The sequence below is a fragment of the Lolium rigidum genome, chromosome 3 (assembly GCF_022539505.1).
Source record: "Lolium rigidum isolate FL_2022 chromosome 3, APGP_CSIRO_Lrig_0.1, whole genome shotgun sequence".
NCBI lineage: Eukaryota > Viridiplantae > Streptophyta > Magnoliopsida > Poales > Poaceae > Lolium > Lolium rigidum.
In genome coordinates, this window is record NC_061510.1 from 272,554,018 (window position 1) to 272,561,662 (window position 7,645).

At 39.8% G+C, this 7,645-nt stretch overlaps 1 long non-coding RNA gene across 1 annotated transcript; it reads right to left on the minus strand.

Moving 5' to 3' along the window:
- Positions 1–6,873: 6,873 nt before the first annotated feature.
- Positions 6,874–7,303, minus strand: LOC124699784. Its single transcript, XR_007001521.1, has 3 exons — positions 7,214–7,303; positions 7,015–7,118; positions 6,874–6,910 (listed from the first exon to the last, which is right to left on the minus strand). It is a non-coding gene; the product is annotated as an uncharacterized LOC124699784 (long non-coding RNA).
- Between the last annotated feature and the right edge of the window lie 342 nt (positions 7,304–7,645).

Genomic DNA, 7,645 nt, shown 5'->3' on the forward strand with positions numbered 1-7,645 from the left:
CTCCCGTCCCGCTGCATCCAGGCACGCTCCGTCCCCTCGCGACCTGTCCGAAATATCAGTAGAGGGAATCGATCAACGGACGCGGTACACTGATGTCGACCCGCGATTTGCTGCTATTACTCCTAGCACCGCCCTCTGCTACTTTTCTCTTTCACTCGTGAAAGCCCGGATGGCCGGATGGGTTGTCGCTGATTTGAGAGACGTTCATGCAACCGTCGCGACGGCGTCGCGCCAAGCACGGGCTTCAGCCGACCTAGCAATCGTGCAGTGCGACATATTATTTGTTGTTGGGCTGATGGGCCATACAACACGCCGAAGGAGACCAACCGAGTACGAACCCAATCAACCAGCCAACGACTGGGGCAACTAACCACGCTCGTTTTTCAGTTAGGCGGTGGCATTGGCCGTAATTATCATTGGAAATTAGGGATAATTTAAAAACGGACGAAAAAATTGGGGAGAAACCTTACTTCCTTTATTAGTAGGTATAGATATAGAGGTATAGATATATAGATATAGATTGCTAGGGGTCTGGTACGTCGTACGTCCAAGGGAAAAGATATCAGCGACAAAAAAAACCACGAGAAAAAAAGCGCACAGGATAATCCTGATCCGAGAAACACAGGCTGAATAGAAAGCCAATCGACGGTGGGCCTGTGGGCCATCTCCAGTCCGGGACAAGGAAAATCATCACCACATAATCCGATCGGTCCGATTAACTTAAAGAAAACCAGCAAACACCAATCGTCGTCCAAAGCTTCTGCCTCTGAGTTCAAGAAAGAAAAACGTCTGCTTGTGGACGTGCATATGGCTAGGGATTATCGGCTCAGCTTCCTTGATCAAATATTGCTCGTTTTTCATACGTGAATTACTTCCTATGAGATTGAGATTTCAAAATAGCTATTTGAAGTCTACATATCCTCTTGGCGCACTACAATTGTTCCATGTCGGTAGTAAAAACTTTTCCATTTGACTGAGTAGCCTATAATTATTTTTATCTATACAAATTGAAAATGGGTGACGTGTCGGCAATGATATTTGAGCTAGGTAGTTGTATTCTGTTTACAAAGAATCGATTCTTATTCTGCTTGATCCAGTGCTCCACACTCTGCTCGATCCTTAATCATCGACGCTGAAAAGACTCAACGGCACGACAGATTCAGCTATACTCGGAGAATGGGCTAGGAGCAAGGGATACTTGCAACTACCGAGAGAACTGCTAGGAGCAGGGGATACCTGCAGCAAAGTGCATGGTTTGTCAATCTACTACAACAACGATGGTCAAACCGGGGATGCATTTAATTGGGACGCTCGAGAAAAGAAATCGTCATGAGATGGAAGTGACGCGTAGGAGAAGGACTGGAGTGACACATTTCAACACTTGATAGGAGCTCGGCCAAATATATTTATGCATTTATGTTTACACGTGTGCCAATGTCTAAGGGCATGTACAATGGTTGATAAGACGGTTTTATCTTATGCCTTTTGATATGACAACAACACATGGTATACAATGGGTTATTTTTTAGTCTTATCTTTAGCCTCGTGTATTCCTAAAAATATGGTGAGACATATTGTGCTAAGAGATGATCTCTTAGCCAAGAGAAGGCAAAGATCTTTTTTTATTTCTCTCTCCTCCAACTCAGCAATATTAAATTGCTAGGGGTCTGGTACGTCGTACGTCCAAGGGAAAAGATATCAGCGACAAAAAAAAACCACGAGAAAAAAAGCGCACAGGATAATCCCGATCCGAGAAACACAGGCTGAATAGAAAGCCAATCGACGGTGGGCCTGTGGGCCATCTCCAGTCCGGGACAAGGAAAATCATCACCACATAATCCGATCGGTCCGATTAACTTAAAGAAAACCAGCAAACACCAATCGTCGTCCAAAGCTTCTGCCTGTGAGTTCAAGAAAGAAAAACGTCAGCTTGTGGACGTGCATATGGCTAGGGATTATCGGCTCAGCTTCCTTGATCAAATATTGCTCGTTTTTCATACGTGAATTACTTCCTATGAGATTGAGATTTCAAAATAGCTATTTGAAGTCTACATATCCTCTTGGCGCACTACAATTGTTCCATGTCGGTAGTAAAAACTTTTCCATTTGACTGAGTAGCCTATAATTATTTTTATCTATACAAATTGAAAATGGGTGACGTGCCGGCAATGATATTTGAGCTAGGTAGTTGTATTCTGTTTACAAAGAATCGATTCTTATTCTGCTTGATCCAGTGCTCCACACTCTGCTCGATCCTTAATCATCGACGCTGAAAAGCCTCAACGGCACGACAGATTCAGCTATACTCGGAGAATGGGCTAGGAGCAAGGGATACTTGCAACTACCGAGAGAACTGATAGGAGCAGGCGATACCTGCAGCAAAGTGCATGGTTTGTCAATCTACTACAACAACGATGTTCAAACCGGGGATGCATTTAATTGGGACGCTCGAGAAAAGAAATCGTCATGAGATGGAAGTGACGCGTAGGAGAAGGACTGGAGTGACACATTTGAACACTTGATAGGAGCTCGGCCAAATATATTTATGCATTTATGTTTACACGTGTGCCAATGTCTAAGGGCATGTACAATGGTTGATAAGACGGTTTTATCTTATGCCTTTTGATATGACAACAACACATGGTATACAATGGGTTATTTTTTAGTCTTATCTTTAGCCTCGTGTATTCCTAAAAATATGGTGAGACATATTGTGCTAAGAGATGATCTCTTAGCCAAGAGAAGGCAAAGATCTTTTTTTATTTCTCTCTCCTCCAACTCAGCAATTATCTTATGTGGCATTCCTAAGATAAGACTAAGATAAGACCATTATACATGCCCTAATAATTCGTGGCAACGCACAAGCATTCAGCTAGTATATCAATAGTTAATGCAAGAAAATTTGGACAACAAGCTTTCAACAACAAATCGTATTTAAAATTGATGGTTGCAATAATTTTTCCTATTTGTTTTCTTACTCCCTCCAATCGAGCAGAAATCTACCTGGCCGGCCTCATCGGTCTTGCCGGCCACACCACTGTTGTACAATTTCGAGCACCTTACATGCTAAATAATATATTCGCACCAGATGCAGGGCTTTTTTCTGGGCCCTTTTTCGGGCCTTAAACCTATATGCATCATGTGTACTGTCTAAGATTTTTAGCCATCACATCATGGTCACAAGCCCCGCTTACAAACAAATTTACTGTCGCTAATCGTTCCCTAACATTGGTGGCATCGACTTCTACGTCTTGGGTATATGATACACACTGAAAATCTGTTGGACCGGTGCTCCAGTTTAGATGATGTGCGTAGGTCGGAGGTCATGACACATGACATGAGCATAGCCATCCCCATCACCAAACTTGTAAATTAGCGATGCTTGTCGCCAAGAATGTGGCTTCAAGTTGGTCCATGTATTATCTTGTACTAGATTTAGATGTGCGCCTTGGCGCACGACCCCGTGAAGCTAATGGCAATGTGCGATAAAAAATATTAATAATACACTTCTTATGTTTGAAATCAAGATATATCACACGAAACTATAAATGAAGCATCAAACCAACTGTACCAAATAGGTTAGCAAGCCTATTGCGTAAGTTCGGGAGTAGGGAGTAGTAGCAGAACACAAACATGTAAGTATGCAAATAGATGTAAAAGGCTGAGTATGACTGTGCATTAAGATCTACGCCTTATGCTTTCTACTATGGGCTCTATCAGATGGGCGCACCTTGGCACACACCCCATCTTTCATACTGACAAACATTATGTCAAAACAAGTTCTATCAAGCTTAGAGAGTATACGAAAACATTATTTGAGTAGGAGAACTTATATACAACCAGCTATTCATTTTGGTTATAGAGAAGTAGCTTTTGTTACACAAAAGTGGCTTCTGTTGCCATCGCTTTCTCCTTAATCTTTGCTTCATATTTGGTTGCTCCACTAGGAACCAAATTCCGAAGTGATATTGATCTGGCTAGTGAAATGATATCCGCAATTATACAAACTTCCACCAGAAAGAAGAGAGAATCAAGCAATCATTATTTGAGTAGCAAAACTTATATGTAAATAGCTATTACTTTTGGTTATACAGAAGTGGTTTTTGTTACACCAAGGAAGTTGTGAAAAATGAAGCTCACCGTATGGATTTCCTATCTGGATTTTTCTTAAATCCATCAATTACAGCAATGAAAAGAATCATATGTAGCCAATTGATGTCAGGGATGTAAATCTTCCCAAGGACTTTTTATGTACATCGTAGAGAAAAGGACAAATGTACTTTACATCTGCAAGAAAATATAAGAAGCATGAGTACTGTTACAGACTGTTGCTAATCAAAAATCATACAGAAAACTCCTAAATGATGTAGGTCTGACTTAACTTCAGGCCAAATAGTTGAGATCTAGCCACGGAACCTCGGCTCATGGCATTAGACAAAAGCCAGCAATAATAATTCAGTTATTTCCTGCAAAATAACAACATTATCCAAGAAATGACTGTCTGGACATTACTCAGCAAGACACAAATTCGAAATTATTTTCAATGCCGAAACAAACAGAGAAGTATATCCATTGTTTTCTGCTAGAACAGCAACTTGATTTACTACCGCTGGAGCTAAATTTTAGAAAAAAACGAAACTGTAAACAACAGAGCAATATGTGATTTTTGGCCAAATCGACAAAACTCACCTCAACCATGCTCTCACGGCGTCCACCCCAACCAACTGAGCAAGGTAATGGGCGGAGCCAGATAGGTACTTGGATGTACAGATGTACACCAATTACTTTGAGGGAAGAAGATTTACCAATATATTATGCATATATACATGACAATACACCTTATATAATCCTGAAACTTTGGCTATTTTTTTGAGCTTTGTACACCCATTTTTTGAAAGTTGGCTCCGCTAATGATGACAGCATACGCAAGATGAGGGCCAGTGGTCACAAGCAAGGGAGCAAAGAACACATCCAAACCTGTATATCCATGAATTTCAGTGAGTGAGCAAATAATTTGGGATGGCGGCATCCACAAGATAACAAAATGAATGTGAATAAAGTAAACATGTTTATCATGTGCTTTTAACGACACATCTGTACACCTCTAATCAAAACACTTACTAACTCTACATTACCGACTAACATTATTTTATCGACTGTTTAAAGTTTTATAAATCAAAAGGCCAAACGGACATGATCCAGTGCAAGTAAATGTTGACAGCCACAGTTATTCTGGTACCTACAAACATGGATATGTTCAATGTAACCGCAAAAACAACATTTGTCGGTGAAAAATATCCAGTACTTACTGAAACCCATAGGTAGTGAAACAAATAATAGAAGAAACTTCTTAAATTTCTAACATGTTTTATGATTGATAAATGAATTGCACGTGCAGTCAGATGCTCACCATGTCTTCGCTCTTCTCTACATCGGCGACCGAAGCAGGCACGGGCAGTCAGTTGCTCACCCTGTCTCGATGTCTTCGTTCTTCTCTACTCCGGCGGCAGAGACATCATCCTCTGATATGGCTAGGAGGCAGCCTGTGCTCCTCCTGTTGAATGCCAGAGAGGACAAAGAGGCAGAGCAGCAACATTGTGAGCCTTCCCTGCAGATTAATCCAGAGCACAAACTGAATATCGATTGCAAAAATACCAAAATATTTGGATGTTATCTCTGGGAGAAATTTCAATTTTCCTATGTTATTGACATTACTTTCTTTATTTATAAGGAAAATTTACAGAGACAAGCGTGTAACCTGCTCAGCTCTCTCCAATTGCTCTATTATCTCTAACTACATCAAAGATGTGTTATCCTTATATTCTGTAACCTATATGCATTTCCATTAACCACATAAAATGCTGATGCAAGGAGAGTGAACACTGAACAACATATGCAACTTCCTACAAAACATATTTGAGCATTTATGAAAGCTAGCTCTAAGATGAATTAGATTATAAGCATCAATTCAGTCATTTTAGAAAGTTTCTAAAAGGTCCATGCCAGCAATCAAATTAGTAGTGTCATTCTTATGACAAAGAACAACATTGCTCGCGCAACTCGAAACGTCACTGTCCCTACAAGCCTACAAATGACTATTATAAGAGCCAACACAAACCACCTTTTTTATTAGAAATAGACATGCATATTCAAGCTTTCACAATTTATACTTTTTAGGAAGCTGATATTTGTTGTGTTACTGAGAAGTTTAGTTCCGCAAGGCCTGAAACAGAAAATGCAATTTAGCACCAACAAAATGCTTTACCTTTTCTCAAAGCACTGAGCATATGATCAGGCTTAAAGTTGAAGATACATTCCAAGTTCTTGAGTTATGACCAAATCCCAGTAAAGTGTAAATATAAAACTGAGGTGAACGCAATTATCTGATAAGTATATAAGGATATAGATATGGGGTAATATCTATTTGGAATTGACTTTCTTAAGCCCGTATAAGGACAACAATATCATATACGCTAGAATTCTCTCTCCAAAATCAGGAGCTCTGATCTCACTAACATACTTTCCATCTTGAATAAGATAAACAGATTATGTCAACTATTAGGCATAAGGAAAAAAAGATATTCAGCACTGACCATAGCCTGCACGAAGCATATTAGAAATTATGGTGATCAATGCTTCACTGTCTACATATTCAGCAACAATAGGCAGAAGCTTCTTCTCCTGTTTAAGAAGAAATATGGGTAGATACTTAGCAATGGACGAATCCATAACAAACCAGAATCCAATATGAACAACACAAGCAGCTACCTTATAATCCAATAAGAACAAATGGTCATCATGTATTAAAAAGATGTGCAAAGAAGAGAAGCAATCTTACAGAAATAAACAATGGGTTTTCCCTGTAGAACGAAGGCTCCACATGTCATCATTGTCACCCTTGTCATACAACCTGCAATTTAAAGTATTAAATTTCAGGTATGCGCACTCCCTCTAGGCATAAGATACATCTCAATAAGGTATACAAATATCGAGTGCCAAAAGGAACTTGACTACCTCCCATAACAAAATTACCGGGGAGAGCATATACATTTTTTTTGCTGTTTTGCTTCAATGTCTTCCCCCACCTGAATAGATTAGCAAGGATCCTATACACCTTCCTAAATAGTTTTGCCACCGTTAGTTGTAAAACAATAGGAATCCTATATCCACCTTACAAATCAAGCCATGAATATGTCGTATATATAGACCAAACCTATGCCACAAAGTGGAGTTGTACAAATCTCACCAGGTGGGATCAATAACAAAAGAAGAAGCTCATCTGCACCTTGAAACTGTTCGCCACCATCCCGCGCCATGTCAAAACATCAAGGAGTAAATAACGCATATACGGACCGAAGTATATATGCTGAAACAAAAATTGTCCCAGAGGGCATCAACCAGTTCTGCAAAGGAGGATGACGACCAGGAAATAAATGGAGTAACTTATGCAACACTATATTCTAAAGATCTAATAAAGAAAAAGTATGAACTAACAAACGAAAAGGAAAATTATGAACTACGACCGGAAAGGCTGCTTGCTCTCACTTCATCCACATTGCATTCTTTAACACATGAATAGATTCTAGCCAAAGCAACAAACAGTCGTAACTAAAAAAATGATTATACTGAGTGTACAATATTTATG